Raw genomic sequence first — 20,599 nt, forward strand, 5'->3', positions numbered from 1 at the left:
AGTGGGTTGGGTGTGTGACTGTTGGTTTCAGCTCAGGTCATAATCTCAGGGTTGTGGGATCATGGGTTTCCTTGCTCAGCAGGGAGTCTGCTGGAAATCCTCTCCCTTCCCCTCCCTCTGCCCTTCCCCTCATCTCTCAAATAAATAAATAATTTAAAAAAAACACCACAAGAAAGAAAGTTACAAATCAATATCCTTTATGAATATAGATGCAAAAGTATTCAACAAAATATTAGTGAACCAAATCCAGTAGCATGTTAAAAGGATCACTCACCATGACCAAGTGGAATTTATCTCAGCTATGCAAGGGTGTTTCAACATAAGGAAATCAAGGTAAGATATCGCATGGGTAGAGCAAAAGAAGAAATCCTGATGATCATCTTAATTGATTCAGGAAAGGCATTTGACAAAGTCCAACACACTTTCATGATATACACTCTCAGAAAAGTAGTAGAGGGGAAATTTCTCAATGTAAGAAAGGGGACTTACGAGAATCTCACAATTAACATATTCAGTGGTGAAACAATGAAAACTATACTCCTAATGTCACTAGGAAGACAAAAATGCCCATCGTCACCATTTGCAATTCGATGTTTTACCAGAAGTACTAGTCAGAGCTATTAGATAAGAAAAAAGGAAAGGGCATCAGAATTGGAAATAAAGGAGCAAAACTACCTATATTCATAGATTATATGATCCAATTTTTAGAAAATCCCAAAGAATCCACTAGAAAGCTACTAGAACCAAAAGTCAAATTCTTAAAAGTTGCAGGGTACAAATCAACACATAAAAATAATTTGTATTTCTGTACGCCAGCAACAAACATTCCAAAAATGAAGAATGCAGTTCCATTCATAATATTTTAAAATATTAGATCTAAAGGGAGTAAAGCAGAAGAAGCTGTGGCCTCTGATACTGTCATCAGAGCAGCTGTGCCAGAACCGAAGGGAGACCCAGGCTGCCACCCCATTATTCCTCTTTTCTGCTAATTGCTCCTGCATATTCAGACTCATTCCAACAGCCTGTTAAAGCATATGAATTACTATGATGTTCTTAGGCATGCAGAGACACGCTTCAGCCAAGAATAATAAGAAGGCATATTGGATACTGGCACTGAAATGGCATCCAGATAAAAATCCCAAGAATAAAGAAGCAACAGAGAGAAAATTCAAACAGGTGGCTGAGGCATATAAAGTGTTAACAGATTCTTAAAAATGAGACATCTATGACAAATATGCAAAGAAAGATTAAATTATGGAGGTAGAAATGTAAGAAGTCTTTTTGGCAGTCTGCTTCAGTTTGGCTTAATGTTCCATAATCCAGATGACTTTTCAGGGAATTTTGTGGTGGAAGACCCCTGTTTTCATCTGGCTTCCTCAGAAACACTTTTGAAGACTTTTCTGGGAATCAAAAGAGCCCCCTCACTGTAGGAGCAGGAGATAAGGCACAGGGTTGTTTTTCTCTGCCTTCAGTGGATTTTTGCTTTTTGGAGGTGAGTTTTTTCTCTTTTGATTCAAGATTTACTTCCTTTGTTTTACTAGGTCAGAAATGGGGGTGGGGGGCTCACTTCATTTTCTTCCATGTCATTTGGTGGTAGTGGGATGAGCAACTTTAAATCTATCAGCTTCTGGGATCCCTGGGTGGCGCAGCGGTTTAGCGCCTGCCTTTGGCCCAGGGCGCGATCCTGGAGACCCGGGATCGAATCCCACATCGGGCTCCCGGTGCATGGAACCTGCTTCTCCCTCTGCCTGTGTCTCTGCCTTTCTCTCTCTCTCTCTCTCTCTGTGACTATCATAAATAAATAAAAATTAAAAAAAATCTATCAGCTTCTACTAAAATGGCTCATGGCAGAGAAATTACTACAAAGAGAATTGTCAAAAATGCTCAAGAAAAAGAAAGAGGATCAGCTGAAGTTCTTAACAATAAATGGCAAGAAGCAGTGGCTATACTTGGGTAACACGCAATTCAATGCATGCAGTTAACAGAAATGTTAAACTATAATAAGCACCATTTGAGGATTAACAGGAACATTAAAAAAAAGATTTCAAAAGAATTCAACTCTCAGTATAAGTGCACCTCATCTAAAGTTTTTATGAACAGCTCAACAGAGCCCCTAATTGTCATAGACTTTTGGGTTTATTGTTGAGATGATAGTAGCATTTTTTTAATCTTTGAAATTGTTGTAAATCTCTATATGTACTTTGCTTTTTGATTCATGAACACCAGCACAGACCTGCTTTTCCACTGTGTTTCAAATGTGAGCTAAGTAGTGCCAGTGTTCTACTTAATAGTGCCAGGATGAATCTTCCATAAAAATAATTTCACTTATTTTTAGTATTTAGTAGTGAAAAATATTAATTTATTAATGGTAATGCAAGTCTGGCTTAATGTAAATTGAGGATTTTTCTAGTTGCGTGTGAATACTGGCAACTTAGCAAGTTTTGACAGTTGTTTAAATATTTAACATTAAGCTTACGTTTAAAAAAGTGAAACTGGTAAACTAAGTCTTTGTCATTTGCTTAAAAAAAGAAATTTTAATGTGTTTGGTGCATACTTTCCTAAATGAGACCTGTAAAAAAATAAAAAATTAAATCATTAGGAGTAAATCTAGCCAAGGAGGCAAAAGACTTGTACACTAACTATGAAACGTTGCTGAATGAAATTAAAGAAGACCTAAATAATTGCAAAGACATCTTGTGTTTATGGATTGAAAGACTTAATATTATTAAGATGAGAATACTACCCAAGATAATCTACAGATTCAATGTAATCAATATCAAAATTTCCATGACTCTCTTTGTAGAAATAGAAAAACCTATCCTAAAATTCATATAAAATCTCAGGAGACCCATGTTAGTCCAAACAATCTAGAAAGAAATGAATAAATTCAGAGGACTCAGAATTCTGAACTTCCAAACTTACTACAAAGCTACGGTAAGTAAAACAGTATGGTAGAGTTATTATGGACAGACATATAGAACAATGGGATAGGACAAAAATCCCAGAAATAAACTCTCACATATATGATTAATTCATTTTTTACAAAGCTGCCAAGACCATTCAGTGAGAGAAAAGACAGTTTTCACAAATGTGCTTTAAAAACTGGATATTTACAAATAAAAGAAAAAAATTAGATCTTTAACTTACAACATATACACAAATTAACTCAAAAATGCATGAAAGACCTAAAATTATAAGGTAAAACTACAAAACTCTTAGAAGAAAACCCTGCAGAAAATCCTGATAACATCGGATCTGGTGATTTCATGGATGTGATACCAAACACACAAGAAACGAATGAAAGAACAAATTGGATTTCATGAAAATTAGGAAATTTTGTACAACAAAGGATGCTATCAAGAAACCAGAAAAACAACCTTTAAACCATATATCTGATAAGAGATTAGTATCCAGGATATTTAAAGAACACCTAAAATTCGGGATCCCTGGGTGGCGCAGCGGTTTGGCGCCTGCCTTTGGCCCAGGGCGCGATCCTGGAGACCCGGGATCGAATCCCACGTCGGGCTTCCGGTGCATGGAGCCTGCTTGTGTCTCTGCCTCTCTCTCTCTCTCTGTGTGTGTGTGACTGTCATAAATAAATAAAAAAAATTTAAAAAAAAGAACACCTAAAATTCAACAACAAAAAGACAACCCAATTCAAAATTGGTCAAATAACTGACATTTTCCAAATAAGAAATAAATTGCCAGGGCAGCCCGGGTGGCTCAGCGGTTTAGTGCCGCCTTCAGTCCAGGGCATGATCCTGGAGATCCAGGATCGAGTCCCACATCAGGCTCCTTGCATGGAGCCTGCTTCTCCCTCTACCTGTGTCTCTGCCTCTCTCTCTCTCTCTCTCTCTCTCTCTCTCTGTTTCTATGAATAAATAAATAAAATGTTTTTTTAAAAAAGAAGTCAATCGGAGAAGGACAGTGTATGTTCTCATTCATTTGGGGAATATAAATAATAGTGAAAGGGAATATAAGGGAAGGGAGGAGAAATGTGTGGGAAATATCAGAAAGGGAGACAGAACATAAAGACTCCTAACTGGGAAACGAACTAGGGGTGGTGGAAAGGGAGGAGGGCGGGGGGTGGGGGTGAATGGGTGACGGGCACTGAGGGGGCACTTGACAGGATGAGCACTGGGTATTATTCTGTATGTTGGTAAATTGAACACCAATAAAAAATAAATTTATTTAAAAAAAGAAATAAATTTCCAATAAGCTCATGAAAAGATGCTTAACATTATGCATCACTAGGGAAATGTAAATAAAAACTAAAATGAGATGCTATTTCACACCTATAAGGATCTATAGTTAAAAAAAGAAAACAAGTGTTGGCAAGGATATGAAGAATTTGGAACTCTTGTGAATTCACTGCTGGTGGAAATGTAAAAACGCAGAATTGCTGTGGAAAATAGCTTGGCAACTTCTCAAAAGGCTCAACATTGAACTACCATATGACACGGCAATTCCACTCCTAGACATATATCCAAAAGAATTCAAAACATGGACTCAAACAGATACTTGTACAATGTTCATAGCAGCTGTATTCACAATAACCAAAAGATGGAACCAGCATGAATAGAATATTATTCACTCATAAAAAGGAATGAAATTTTGATGTGTGATATAACATGGGTGAGCCTTGAAAACATTATGCTTAGTGAAATGAGCTGGACACAGATGACAAATATTGTGTCCTTTCACTTTTAGACATACCTAGAATAGGCAAGTTCATAGAGACTGATGGTAGAATAGAGGTTACCAGAGACTGGAATGGGGGAAGGTCAAGTCTTTGTTTACCTGGTAGAGAGTTTTTGTTGGGATGATGAAAAAGTTTTGGGTATTTACTTAGTGGTGATCCTTATAGAACATTGTGGAATATATTTAATGCCACTGAATCTTACAAATGGTTAAAATGATTAAAAGATTACATATACTTTACCACAATGAAAAATGAAGGAGAAATTAAGGGATACCCAGACCTATAAAAACCCAGTTTGTCACTACCAGAGCTGCCCTTCCACAAATGGTAAAAAAGGAGTCCTTTATGCTGATATGAAAGGATACTAGATGGTAACTCAACTCCACATAAAGAAATGAAGAACAGCAGGAAAGATAACTAAATAGTTAAATGTAAAAGACAGTATTATTATATTTTGGGCTTATGACACCTTTTCCCTTATACATGTAGCATTTTGTATATATACATGTAAACATGATGGTTTATAGCAGCATTATTCATAATAGCCAAAAATGAAAACAACCTAAATGTTCATCAACTCTTGAGTGGATAAACAAAATGTGGTATAACCATACTGTGGAATATTATTCAGCAATAAAAAGAAATGAAGTGCTGATACATGCTGCAACATAGATAAACCTTGAAAACATTACACTAAGAAAAATAGATACAAAAGGCCATTATTCTGAAATAATCAGAATAGACAAATTCATAGACATAGAATGGATTAGTAATTGCTAGCATATGAGAGGAAAGATGAATTTGGACTAACTGCTAGTAGGTATGGTTCTTTTGGGGGGTTGTCCATTGAAATGATCTGAAGTTAGATAGTGGTGATGGTTGCACTAGTGAATATACCAAAAACCACTGAATTATTTAAAATGGTGAATTTTATGTCATGTAAAATTTATCTGAATTTAAAAACCCTATATGCTTTTCTATGGCCACAAGTTATTTACAACCCTCCCACATGCAAAATACACTCAACTCCTACCAAGGCCCACAAAAGCCTCCTCATTACATCTCATTACACCATTAGCTCAAAGCCTATGATTTCATCATCTAAATCAGATTCATATGCAGATGAAGTTTCTCAGGTGTACTTTGTTAAATAAATCACCTCAAGTATGGTTCCCCAGAATTTGAAGTTGTGTACATTTCATTTATTCAACACACACGGTGAGACTGTATCTAAAGAAAACCCCCATAGACATTCCTATTCAAATAGGGAGAAAATGTGAGGCACAAAGGAATACATAGAAATTCTGAAATGTAAGCAGGAAAATTGTATAAGTTTCTTTATTAGGACGTGGTCCCATTCCTGCCCAAAAGTAATTTCCCATGGTTCTCTCTCAGGGTTCTTTGTTCCAACCTCTATGTTATCCTTCCTTCTTTAAATATGATAGGCAGCCTGTATTTTCAACTGTGTAGCTTTTGCAAAAGGTTTTGGGGGTCCAAAGTCCTGTTTTTCTTTTTGTGGTGTTTCTGTCCTTGTCATTAAAAGTTGGTGATGTGTCTAAAAATAAAATTCTTTCAAAATCATTTTTGATCTGTAAATACACATCACACCCTGAAATCTCTTCCATTCAGTATTTCTTCACTCTGATTTTCTTTTGGGAGGTTTGTATAATAAAGTCTTTACATTTCTTAAAAGCCCTATTGTTTGATGAAGAAATTCTCCTAAGCACACTCTTAAGCTCTTTAAAGTGCTTTTGTCCAACTTAATATTCTGAGGCACAATATTTTATCTCTCTGATACCTTGACAAAAAATTTTAGAGCCATAGCTTCAGCTTCACCTTGAGACCATATTTTCCTGGCAAAACCCTGGATTTGATCATTACTTAGAAGCCATTACTTAACTTTAACATATTTGGCTTTCAGGGGATGCTAAAAAATGTTCAAATCATTAGGTCTAAACTCCTTAGTGACTAATACTCCTTTTAGTTTCATCCTTCACATTTCATCATAAGCATCAAAAAAAACCAGGCAACAACTTTAACACCTTACACATTTTCTTCTTTCCCTGTTATTTCAGGCAACAATGTTGATAAACTGCTATTTTAATTGGGATATGTTCTTTATCAGATGTTTAATTTTGTTATTTTCTCCCAACCTTTGTCTTGACATTTCTTTTCCTTTAAGTGGTGTTTTTTTTTAAAGTCAGAATTGATATAAGGTATTAAAAGAATTGACATTAGGTATATTTGACATATAATAGGGGCACTTGGGTAGCTCAGTCGGTTAAGGTCTGCCTTTGGCTCAGGTCATGATCCCAGAGTCCTGGGATCCAGTCCCGAGTTAGGACCCTTCCTCCCTGCTCATGATCTGTCTCTTAAATAAATAAAATGTCTAAAAAATAATGGACATATAATAAAGTGCATATGTCTAAAATGTACAATTTGATAAGTTTTTACATATGTGAAACTATCATCATTCAAGATAATGAGCACATTATTATTAACTTGTTTTTGGTCAGTTTAGAACAGTTCTCATTTAAAAAATTATGAGTAGAAAACATTGTAAAGAAAATAAAAACACTAATTTTTTTAAAAAATTTATTTATTTATTCATGAGACACAGAGAGAAAGAGAGAGAGAGGCAGAGACACAGGCAGAGGGAGAAGCAGGCTCCATGCAGGGAGCCCGATGTGGGACTCGATCCCGAGACTCTAGGATCACGCCCTGGGCCAAAGGCAGGTGCTAAACCGCTGAGCCACTCAGGGATCCCCCCACCTTTTTAAAAAGATTTCATTTATAAAAACCCTAATTTGAAAAGACACATGCACTCCTATGTTTCTTGAAGCATTATTTGCAATAGCCAAATATGGAAGTAAACCATGTCCATCTAGAAGACTGAATAAAGATACACACACAAATGGAATATTAGTTGTAAGAAAGGATAAAATCTTGTCATTTGTAGGAACATGGATGGGTCTACAGGGTATAATGCCAAGTGAAGTAAGTCAGAGAAAGACAAATTCACTCCTAGGTGGAATTTAAAAAACAAAACAAATTAACAAAGGAAAAAAAGAAACAAAATAGCAGATTCTTAGAGAACAGACTGGTGGTTGCTAGAAGGGAGGTGGGTGGATAGGTAAAGGGGATGATGAACCTGAATAATCTTTTCTTTTTTCTTTATATAAAAAAAAGATTTTATTTGAGAGAGACCACAAGTAGGAGGAGTAGGAGGAGAAGCAGGAGAGGGAGGGCTCAATCCCAGGATTCTGGGATCATGACCTGAGCCAAAGGCAGATGCTTAACCGACTGAGCCACCCAGGCACTCCTTATTAATTTTAAACAAACCTGGGGTTTTATTTCACTTTTAAAAAAACTTTTTAAAAATATTTTATTTATTTACTCATGAGAAACAGAGAGAGAGAAAGAGAGAGAGGCAGAGACACAGGCAGAGAAGCAGGCTCCATGCAGGGAGCCTGACCTGGGACTTGATCCTGTGTCTCCAGGATCATGCCCTGGACTGAAGGTGGCGCTAAACCGCTGAGCCACCCAGGCTGCCTCACTTATTTTTTTTTAAATGTATGGTATGGTTTTGATCTTCTCTAATGTGTCTGTTTTATATTTCATGGACTGATGCTTTTACCTTTAATACCTTTTTCCTTTTCCTATAGTTCTTACTATATTCTTAGCTTGGATACTAGGCTCATTAATTTTTCACCCCCCTTTAAGTATTTAAGGCTATAAATTTCCCTTGGAACATTCTTTCACCATGTCTCACAGGTTTTTTTAAAATTTTTATTTATTTATGATAGTCACACAGAATGAGAGAGAGAGGCAGAGACATAGGCAGAGGGAGAAGCAGGCTCCACGCACCGGGAGCCTGACGTGGGATTCGATTCTGGGTCTCCAGGATCGTGCCCTGGGCCAAAGGCAGGCGCTAAACCGCTGCGCCACCCAGGGATCCCGTCTCACAGGTTTTTAATGTGTTTTCATTATCATTAAATTTTAAGATGTCCCGCATGATTTCTTACTTGATCCATAGAAGGAACCCTCATGCACTGTTGATGGGAAAAAAACCTGCAGCCTTGGTGAAAACAGGATGGGTGTTCCTCAAAAAATTAAAAGATAGAATTACCACATGATCCAGTAATTCCACTACTGGGTATATACATTTTTAAATATTTACTTATTTCAGAGAGAGAGAGAGAGCCAAGTGCACAAGCTGGGGAGACAGGAGAGGGAGAAGCAGACTCCCCACTGAGCAGGAAGCCCGGTGTGGGGCTTGATCTCAGGACCCTGAGATCACGACTTGAGCTGAAAGCAGACACTTAACCAACTGAGCCACCTGGGCACCCCCTACTCCTGGGTATTTACCCACAGAAAATGGCAACACTGATTCAAAAAGGCATGTGAACCCGTTTATTGCATTCTTTACAATAGCCAAGATACGGAAGCAACTCCAGTGTCCATCCAGAGATGAATGGATAAAGAAAATGTGGTATATATACACAATGGAATATTATTCAGACATTAAAAAGCATGAAATCTTGCCTTTTCAACATGGATGGAGCTACAGAGTATAATGCTAAGTGAAATAAACCCAACAGAGAAAAATACTGTATTTAGAAATGTGCTTTAAATTATGAAATACATGTAGATGTTTTATTTACCTTTATTAATATATAACTTAATTGCAGTGTGTAAGACAGCATGAATCCTATGCCAATTCTTTACATTAGTAAATAATTTTTTTCCTGATCTAGTGCAGAATCCGTTCTTGTAACTGTTGCAAATGTCTCAAATGGATTATTTCTAGAATTCTTCAAAACAGAAATGCATATATTTCCATTTCAATTTGGTAAGGCTTGTGAGTTGGGTTGTGTAAATCTTCTGTATGCTATTGATTTGTATATGTGAGTTCTCAATAATTGAAAAGGTGTTGAATTAGTTCACTTGGTGGATTTTCAAGTTCTCCTCAGACTTCTATTAATGCTTTGTATATTGTCAGGCTATTTTTAAATGTATATGCAATATCACATGACATTTTCAAGGAAGTAACATCCCATCAACTTTGCCATACCCTGTTGATTAGAAGCAAGACACAGATCCTGCCCACGTTTAAGGGGAAGAGATCACAGTGTAAGGATCACGATAGATCTTTCAGATCTACCTTTAGAGTCATACTTTTACAATAAATATTTGTTACTATTAAACACCTCCTGGATAATATAAGTGGCTTAGAACACTTCAACTCCATTTATACCCATCCCAACTTACATTGTCCTACATTTGACAAGGTAGACTTCATTAACTTAAAAACTTTTGCTCTGAATAAAGTACTATTAATGGAAAGACAAGCCAGACTCAGAAAACCCATTTCCAAATAACATCTGGCAAGAGACTTGTATCAAGAATATATGAGGATTGCACTCACATGTGGAATTTTAGAAACAAAACAAACAAGCAAAGGGAAAAAAGTAAGAGAGGGAGACAAATCAAGAAACAGACTCTAATTATAGAGAACAAGCTAATGGTTACGAGAGGGGAGGAGGGCGGGGTGGGGGTGGGGAGAGGGGCTGGGTGAAACAGGTGATGGGGATTAAGGAGGGCACTTGTGATGAGCACAGGGTGTTGTACAAAGTGTTAAATCACTATATTGTACACCTGAAACTAATATAACACTGTATGTTAACTGACTGGAATTTTAAAAACTTAAAATAATAGGGGTGCCAGCATGGTGCAGTAGGTTGGCCATCTGACTCTTGGTTTCAGCTCGGGTCATGATCTTGGGGTCATGGCACCAAGCCCTGTGTAGAGGCCCACATGCAGTGTGGATTCTGCTTGGGTTTCTCTCTGCCTCTCCCTCTGCCCCTCCCCCCTCTAAAATAAACAGGTAGATCTTTAAAAAAATTAAGAATATATAAGGAAATCTAAACACTCAATAGTAGGAAAAATACACCCCAATAAAAAGTGGGGAGGTGCGTAAAAGATTTGAACAGATAGTTCACCAAAAAAGATATTCAGATGGCAAATAAGCATATGAAAAGATGCTCAAACTCTTAAGCCATTAGAGAACTGAAAATCAAATCTACAATGAGATAACACTATATACCTAGCAGAATGGCTAAACATTTAAAAAATGTATAATAATACCAAGTTCTGGGGAAGATGTGGAGCAACTGGAACTTGTACTGGTGGGAATGCAAAATGACACAGGAAGTTTGGAAAAGCTTGGTACTCATTCCCACTCCTAGGCATTTACCCTATAGAAATGAACATTTATGTTCACACCACACCAGTACCTGTAAGTTTATAGAAATTTTATTCATAATTGCCCAAACTGGAAACATCTCACATGTCCATCAATTAGTGAATGGATAAAAAACTGTGGTACATTCATGCAATGAAATATAACAATAAAAAGGAATAAACTAATAATTCTCATAACATGGATGGATCTTAAATGCATTTCACTAAGTGAAAGAAACCAGACCAAAATATCTACATATTGCATGATTCCAATCATATGACCTCTGGAAAGGGAAAAACCATAGGGATGGAAAACAAATCAGTGGTTTTCAGGGACTGGTAAAGGGGAAAGAGGTTTACAACAAAAAGAAAAATTGAGAGAAAGTATTAGTAATAAAACTGTTTTTGAATGATACTAAAGTAGTATATATACATGATTATACTTGTCAAAACCCATAGAAATGGGGTGCTTGGGTGGCTCAATGGGTTAAGCATAGGTCTTCAGTTCAGGTCATGATCTAAGGGTCCTGGGATGGAGCCAGCCTCTCTCACCCCATCCCCTGCCCGGTGGAGAGTATGCTTTTCCCTTTGCCTCTCCCCATTGCTCCTGTGTGCTCTCAAAAAAGTAAAATCTTAAAAAAAAATAACCATAGGACTATGAATCAGGGCTGAATTTTACTGTATGTAAATTACAAATAAAAATCTCTAATAGAACAGATATATATTTTTACCTATTCAATGAGCAGAGATTTATGAAGAGAGAGAAAGGTCATATTTTGATGAATGTGTAGAGAAATACACACATTTATACACCACTGATGGGAATATAATTTGTACAACTATATTGGGGACAATTCAACATCTTTCAGATGCCCAAATAATGGTCTCATCACTGAAACTCAGTAATTCCAGTTCTAGAAATTTACTGCAAAGAAATAATTAAGAATGTACATAATGATTAATGTACAATGTTTATTACATTTTATAGGCAAAATTGGTAATATGCAAAATGTCCAGGAGCATGTAATCATCTACCTAAATTTTGTTAGATCCATATGAAATATTATGTAACACTTAATACTGTGTTTTCAAAGGATGCTAATGACATGGAAATACACTGTTGATTTTCAAATGAAAAAAGATGGAGAACAACATACACAGTATGATGTCAATTTTGCTTTAAAATTATACACCTAAAACTAATATAACACTGTATACGAACTGGAATTAAAATAAAAACTTAAAAGGAAACATACTCAAATGCTGAGTTGTTTTCTAGATTATAAGATTATAGGTGTTCTTTATTTTTTAATTTACACCTCTGATTTTTCAACAATGATCATGTTACTTTTATCATCAAGAAAATAAGTATTTTTAAAATTCTGAAACAACAAACAAGCCCAGCCCAATCTAGCCAAGTCCATGATCTTTTCTGTTGCCATCTTTACTTAGAAGACCACACTGTTGTCCCCTGGATGCTTGTTGTCCTCTTGTTCCTTCAAGTACTGGACTCATACTACAGATGAACACCTGTCAAAGCAAGAGAGTGGCAGTATCTCTCCAAGAACATGAAACTTCTATGTTAATACTGGCCTAGTCAGCACACAAGCTGAGAATAGTGTCAATCTCCATGACCTATATAGGGAACAGATGCTTTTAAAAGCTGTAATGGGGATCCCTGGGTGGCGCAGTGGTTTGGCGCCTGCCTTTGGCCCAGGGCGCGATCCTGGAGACCCGGGATCGAATCCCACGTCGGGCTCCCGGTGCATGGAGCCTGCTTCTCCCTCTGCCTGTGTCTCTGCCTCTCTCTCTCTCTCTCTCTCTCTGTATGACTATCATAAATAAATAATAATAATAAAAGCTGTAATGCCCATATGACATAACTGGAAGTTCCCCTTTTTTTAAAAAAAAGATTTATTCATGAGAGACACAGAGAAGGCAGAGACATAGGGAGAGGGAGAAGCAGGCTCCTCGCAGGGAGCCTGATGTGGGACTCGATCCCAGAACTCTAGGATCACGCCCTGAGCCGAAGGTAGATGCTCAACTGCTGAGCCACCCAGGAGTCCCAAGTTCCCCTCTTCTAAATCTCTTCTATGAAAGAATCTTTTATGACTTGTCTCCAAAGCAGCTCTTCTTGTTAGGTATTCTATCATGCTCTAGGGATTGACAAATAATAGGTCTAAGGGTTGATCTTTCATTGTACTGTTTCCTTACAGCTGCCTTACCAGGTGTTTGGAGTTGCCTAGAACCACTGTGCCCTCTGCCCCTACCCCATCCATCCTAGATGAAAAAATCCGAGCTATTTGATACTATTTGTGCTATGTCCTCTGTCCTCAACTCCTTTAAAACTCTGTCACTGATCCAGAGATTTCTAAGTTGCAAACCTTGTTCTGGGTTGTTTCTCAATAGGGGTCACAACAGAAATCTTCACAAAGGCAGCTGTACCTGAGAAGAGTGCTTGGCAGAGACTCTCACACCAAAAGCAATGGAAGTAGTGCAACAACTCATCTTTAATCCACCTTAAAAACTGGTTTATGAAGCAAATCTCAGGGCCTCCTCCTCCACATAAAGGATTTTATGACCTCCCTCACTTTTCTCCCCTCTCTCCATTACTAAGGGTAATAAGGAGTTCATTCCTATCTTCACTCACAAACATCAGAGATCTCAGGTTTGCTTCCTTCATTAATGTAGGTTTCTAGGTTCGGTTATCTACTAAAATGTCAAATTTCTGTTACTCCTGTATGGTATTTCACAGCCTTCTTCTCTCTCCTTATATCCAGAGAAAAACATGGGTGCCACTCCAAACACTCACTGAGGCTTCATTTACTCTTTCACAACAAGGCTCCTCCCAGATGATGGCTGCTACAGATGGCCTGAGGAAAGGAAAAGAAAAAAAAAACACCTGCTGAAATCATCAGGGTAGGCAGGGAATGTAATGTGGTTAGTGAGAGCAAGGAGTGTGCAGAAGGGGGGCAGAAGAGTAGGCCCTCCTACTAGTATTTTGTAATCAGCTGAGACATCAGGATTAAGTCCTGGGGTCCATAGGGTTACTGGCCTTGGCTACAGCTTCTCCAGTAGCTGCCATGATAGCAGGTGGGAGTGGGTATCAGGCTGATTAACATTAGTATTCCCCAACTGCAGAGGCAAGTATGACAAATTCGATCCCGATTCTAGTATTCATGACTCTCTGGGTCTTAAGAGATGGAAGAAGGAAGTGCTAATGAAAGAGAGTGATTCCTAATAGCATATACCGAGGCCAGAAAAGTGCCAGTGGAAGGACAGAGTATGGCTTTGGTTTGCTGTCATCAGTGATCTCTTAGTCAAGGAGCTGAAGGAAAAAGAAATAATATGAGTGCAGGCATAGGGGTTACTTTCAAGTCAATCGACTGTCTTTAGTCCATGAAGCTGGGGTCTTATTGCTGAAACCCAAACTCCTCCCTGGTGGCCTATATTCTAGCAATGGAGATCCAACCATTTTTGACTACTGAAACCTAACAAAGCAAGCCTCATACCTTATTTTAGGTATTTTTTCCCTGTGAAAATGGACTACTCTTTATGGGAAGGGACAGTTCATATATGCACACACAGTACAATTGCTGAACAGAGAAAGTAGCTGAGGGGGCCAAGCAAGTGAAAGTGAAAGGAGCGACCTGTGGTCTGGAGAGTCTCAAGAGATGATCCTTCTGTTGAGTCATGCTTTGTGAAGCTGAGATGAAGACAGGCGGTAGTCATTCTCCACGTCCTTCCTTTTCTTCTGCCTCGCACAAAGTCTTCTACCAGATCCTCCTAAGAAATAAATATAAAGCAGACCCCACAGGAGGGGATGGGCTGTCTGAGGGCCTGCCTGGTCATTCTATCACAGTGGCTCTAAACCTTCATTGAAATATTGACTCATGAAGACTATAACTAAAGAACAATGACCACATGAAATGTCACAGGGTTCATAGGACTCTCTTCTCCTACACTTGGCCTTCAAAGTCCTAAGGGACATCTCTCTGCATCAATCTCCAGCCCTCCTTTGCAAAGGCACAGCTGTTATCTACAGTATGTCCACAAAACTGGATGTATCCTAACTTTAGAGTGGCTTTCACCAAGTGGTTTTGTTTTTCCCCCATCGATGCGAGCTTTCTTTCATCTATCCTTTATCTTAAAAGCTCAATTAGATAACCAGACAGTCTTGTCCTACTTCATCAATATGTGTGTTTTTAAAGTGTTGTGACTGTTTTTTCCTAAAGGACACTACGAGCATCCCCCTCAACTCAGCGACTCAGAAGCCAAAGTTCATTATGGAACGGCCAACACAAGCTTGTACCATGTAATAAAGTTAGGTCAAGGTCAGGGAAAATTTTGATCCTAAAGAAACCTTTTTGGGTCACATCAAGCTGACCAGTCTGCTGAGATATGACCACAGCATTCCATCAGTTCTAAGGGCCAGCAGCTCCCCTAGCTGTCCTTGCTTGGGACTGCGGCTCATTCTTTCACACCTGCTAGGTGACAGACCCAAAAGGGGTAAATGGATTAGCACAGGGCAAGGTGCTGAGGATACAGCAGGCACTCATTCAATAAAGGAGGGGATCATTTTAGCTGGGCATTCTGCAAGCCCACACTGCAATGCAATATGCAAATCATAATTTTTGTAACTTCTAGTAATCCCTACCACCCTTCTGTGGCTCACACTACTATCTCACTACACCCTTTCTTCTTTTGCATCTGCACAGCTGCCATGAGCCAACCTCTAATCATTCCTCAGTCACTGAAGCCTATTATATCTGGCCCACAGCGTCCATTCCCAGCCCTGCTTCTGCTATAATCCTGGGTCACTTCAATATTTATATAACTAACCATCTGACATCCTAGCTTTGCAAGTATCTTGACCATTCCAATTTTGAAATCTCAAGGTTTCAAAATCCACTCTCTGATCGTAGGTCCTATTATTCCAATTTTCCAACCATTCAACACCCATCTTGATCACATTAAGTCCTCTTTTTATTCACAGACTTTGAGCTCACTTCTGACCTAACTGCCTTACATATAGTCTGGATTTTCAAATTCATTTCTGTGTAATCCCTCTCTCGCTAGCTGTCTACTCCTCAAACAGTATAGGTCAGTCCTAGGCAAACAAGTTTACTTGTGACAATGGCCTAAAACCACTTTATTATAATTTCCTGAGTTTCTAATCGAGTTTCAAGCTAGTTTCTCACTTAAACTGAATATATAAGTTGATATAATATAATAGTACCTCACTTTAACATACCAAAAGGCCCAACTCCAGCCTTTTGGTCCGAATATTCCTTAGACTCTGGTTTGTCTCCAAAATCCTGTCGCTGGTCAGCTTTCTCTCCATCATTCACCTCCACAATTACAAATCTTTAACACCCTTATTAGGTACTCTTCCTAAATCCTATCCCTATGCTCCAGTGAGGAGGTAATTTTTTTCAACCAAGGCTATTATTCCTCTCTACCCATATTTTAGAGCCATAGGTTTCACCCTCCCAACCCACATCACCTCTCAGGATCTTATTCCATTTGTTACCAGCTTTCTCTCCCACATCTACGAGGACTCCCTTCTCAGTTTTTCCTGCCCCAAAGTCTGCAATTTTCTCCCACAGTAAAGGGGAAACTTATATGACTCACTGTAGCACCCTGATGGAATCGTTTAACTTGTATTCTAGTTGTCACATCTTCTAACAGAAAGAAGGCTTCTCATGGAATAAGATTAATTAATCATGAAATAAGAAAAGAAATATGAGCCTGTTGGGTGGTGAACGGAAAGGGAGGCCTACCTGTCAGTGTAGGTAAGGGGATAGCTGAGGTAAAGTTGAAAGGGGAAACTGTGAATACCAGCCACAGGAGCAAACCCCAGACTGTGAGGATGAAGTTTCTGATCAATGATCATTTTGGTCCTACCCAAGGAGCAACCAGCAGCAACTGTAGTAGTAGTAGTAGTAGTAGTAGTAGTAGTAGTAGTAGTAGCAGCCATGCAACGTCTGCAAGTAGCCAAGACTAAAATGCAGGCATAGAAACAGAGTATTTCATGGAAAACATAATATCAAATATGACATATATGTGGCACTTGTGCAGCTACTCCCCCTCCTCCCACCCTCAGCAAACATCATTGATCAGTTATAACTCTCTTTCACACTGAACTGATACCTGGCTTCAGAATCCTTTTTATAAAACATAATCAAGGCAGGTGATACCAATCGATTGGAGATGGTACTTGAGAAGAAGTATATTTGCTATCCTTACGCTACACAGAAAAGTCCTCAGCAAAAGGATTAGAAGATAGGAGTAATGAAGCTTCAGGAGAAAGCATACTGAAGACAGCTTGGACGTTGTAGGCAACTGGCAGGGAAAAGCTGAGCCCATGGAGATCACAGAGCAGGCGCCCAATTAATGTCTGTTGATGATTCATTTTTTCATTCAACAAACATTTAATGAGGCCTACAATGTGCACGGGATTAGGCACCGAATACAAAGATGAATAAGGCACTGTCCTTGCCTGTAAGGAATTTAGAGTCTGGTAGACGAGAGCCATAGCCACGGACAATGATAATACAACCTGATAAGTGCTAGGACACTTAGCAGGTTGTATTATATCCATCCGAGTAGGATTTCTTCAGAAGAGCACAACTCCAGGTTGAGGTTGGATCCATGCAGTCCTCCCAGCCACCAGGGCCTGCTGTTGTTTCTGTCACATGGTGAGTATCCCAAGAACTAACAATGATAGCTATAATTCATAGAGTGCTTACGACATACACTTTACTAATATCCTCAAAGAAACCCTGCAAATTAATTATTTTATTAGATAAAGAAACTGAGGTTCAATGAGGTTAAGTAACATGCCTTAGATCACACAGCTAGTAAGTAGTTGAGTCGGGTTACAAGTCCAGTTTTGACCAACTCCAAAGCATTTTTCTACATTTTTAGGATAATCTTTATTCAGGTGTAACACAACTTTTCAACAGGTTTCTATTTGGAAATAAGAGCAAAGGCAATAGATTAGTGATCAGGGCATGGACAAAATTCATCTGGTTTCCAACCTATTTGGCAGAGAAGAAAAAGAAGGCAGAGAATTGACTTCATACTAGCATACCATTGAAAACCTTCATGTCAGTTAGTTTTCCTTTCTTTCTCAAACCCCAGGAGCTTTGTTGACAATGTAAAATATAAGCACCTCTAGTTAACTATCTTCTTTTAATCCTTGTCACGGTCAACATCATTATCAGCAGCAACTATAGTTGATAGAGCATTTAGCATATTTCAGACTTGTTCAAAGCAATTTACACAAGTAATCCCATTAAATCCTTATACCCACCCCCTCAAATCATCGCAAAAAATGATTATTACTCCTATTTAAATAAGACAAAGGACAGTTCCAGAGCGGTGAAAAACCATGCTTGACACCACACTGGTGAATGTAAGAGCAAATCTGAGTCTAGGCTATTTAAGTCCCAAGGCCCAAACTCTTACTGTCCTGCTCAGAGCTTCCTCTCCCAACCCTTCTTCCCTGACTGCCTTCTGTGATGGCTACTTACACAAGGTCGACTGAAAATACATAAGGTCTACTCAAATATAGTCTCCTATTAATCATTCTAATCAGAAATCCATTCTCTGAATCCCCAAGGCCACTATTCTGAACCTAGGTGGAGCATTTTCCAAAGGGCATGTTCATACTGCTTTGAAAAAAGAGGAAATAAACACAACATGTACAGACTTTTGATCAGTGAATAGATTTTGCTTAGAGGTGTAACCATAAGTACTGTGAAATCCCCTAAGCAAAATAAAACAATTGAGACAGTAACAATGAGGGCCCTTTCTTCCCTTGAGTGGGTTTTAGAGATAAAAACCTCCACTTTGACTTTGGGTAACATGTGATAGAGAGGGCTGCTACTGATGAGAAAGACCAGGAACTAAGTGATCCTATTAGAAGTCTGCAACTATTCAGATATTCAGATGTCTGAGAATCAACTTTTCATATACAGCTGCCATCCCAAAAAGAAACTTGCAAAAATGGTAGTTAAGCCCTGGTCCAAAAGAAATCAATAGCGATGCCTATCTAAAAACATGAAAGGATTTCTCATCAAGGCCAGGGATGGAGGTAGGTGAATGCACATTCTCCAGAGTCTGAGAGGCTTAATTTCCCCCTCTATTAATTTTCTTATGTTCTATTATGTCCACATTTTTATAGCCTCTCATTAAGAGGTTATCTCCTTTTCTCTACTCCCATTCCTTCTGGCCTTAGATCATGTATCATCTTAACCCTACTACGGTATCCTTCTAACTAATCTCCCTGTCCAGATCTGAAAATCTTCCAGAACACACTATATAGCACTTCCAGAGTGACCATCAAAAGCATCTCCTACTTAAACACTCAAAATGGGATCTGCATTTCATGGAATACTATGTAAGGATCTATTGTCAGCCTACATTTCTAACCTAATTTCAAGAACTACTTGTAGTTCCCCCAGTTCATCATTCTATTTCCAATGTCCACGACTTTGCTTAAAAGGACCTTCCCTGTTTTCTTCCTGGTCAAGCTTTACTTCTTTTAAGAACCCACTTAAGCTAATTATTTCCTTCAACCTCTGGCATCTCCAAACTAAATCAAATGATTTTTCTCAACCCCATAGTATCTTGTACATACCTCCATTGCAGAGCATACCATACTGTTGTAATTATCTGTGCACACGTCGAACTCTCTCACTAGACTAAGAACTCCTGAGGGCAGGGACTGTGTCTAAGTCCGTCTCCATATCCCCATCATCTAGCACAGTGCCTGGCAGCTCAAAATGCAGCAGAGAGAAGAAACTGAAGATGCAGGAGAGAGAACAATAAGGCAATTATTTTTTTGAGTTGGGGTACAATACAAATATACTGATTAAGTTGAAGCTGTAAAAAAACATATTTCAGCTCAATACTGCACAGAGCTCTTCAAAGAAGAAACAAGCTGACTTAGGAAGAAGTTCCCCATTGCTAACTGACCCACAGGCGAAATTTAAGGCCATTTTGGGGTATAACCCAAAGTATCTTCCACAACCTGCTCTCTAAAGCCTTAAGTTTTCTCCTTAAACCTTAGTGCCTTTGATTAATGTTTGTTAAAATGCCATTTAATCTAATGTGGTGAGTTGGCATTCATCAAGTGTATACGAAACGACAGATAATAGCAACACAATCCCTTCTGTACCCCCACCCCCAGAAATCATCTAGCCTGACCTTTTCCTTCCTCCAACACAAATCAAAGAATACGCACAAAATACACTGATTTTTAATTCTTGTTCTCAGTTTCCTCACTGCGAAATATGGAGATTGTATTGAATGGTCTCCCAGATCCTTCTTACCCCAAAGAAACTCAAAGAGTTTCTAAACCTATGTTTTTCCACTTATAAAAAATAAACATGTGAAGTCTGTTCTTCCAAATTCACAAAATTTTTATAAGGGCCAAATAAAACCATATTTCTGAAAGGTTTCTAGGTCCTATACAAATTTAAGGAATTACTCCTGTAAATTAAGATATACTGGAGGAGATATATTGTAAATTAAGATGTACTAGAGAAGTAAACTCTGCCATTCATTTAATGAGTTATCTTAACAAATTTATTCTACCTCTCTGGGATACCTCAGAGACTTGTAGTGATGATTAAATGGGAACAT

The 20,599-nt window shown here is 38.4% G+C and overlaps 1 long non-coding RNA gene and 1 pseudogene across 12 annotated transcripts in view; one reads left to right on the forward strand and one right to left on the reverse strand.

Annotated features, from left to right (window-relative positions):
• The first annotated feature begins 866 nt into the window (after window positions 1-866).
• On the forward strand, window positions 867-2,437 carry LOC129518674 (dnaJ homolog subfamily B member 6-like; annotated as a pseudogene).
• Window positions 2,438-11,001: 8,564 nt separating this feature from the next.
• Window positions 11,002-20,599, reverse strand: part of LOC129517763 (uncharacterized) — a 52,738-nt gene continuing 43,140 nt past the window's right edge. For 4 of the 12 annotated variants that reach the window (XR_008666096.1, XR_008666100.1, XR_008666093.1 and 1 more), the window contains one exon: window positions 11,002-19,756. This is a non-coding gene — a long non-coding RNA (uncharacterized LOC129517763). The remainder of the gene's footprint in view (window positions 19,757-20,599) is intronic. The other 8 variants (XR_008666101.1, XR_008666097.1, XR_008666102.1 and 5 more) reach the window with 8 other exon arrangements.

The sequence above is a fragment of the Nyctereutes procyonoides genome, unplaced genomic scaffold (assembly GCF_905146905.1).
Source record: "Nyctereutes procyonoides isolate TBG_1078 unplaced genomic scaffold, NYPRO_anot_genome, whole genome shotgun sequence".
Classification (NCBI taxonomy): domain Eukaryota; kingdom Metazoa; phylum Chordata; class Mammalia; order Carnivora; family Canidae; genus Nyctereutes; species Nyctereutes procyonoides.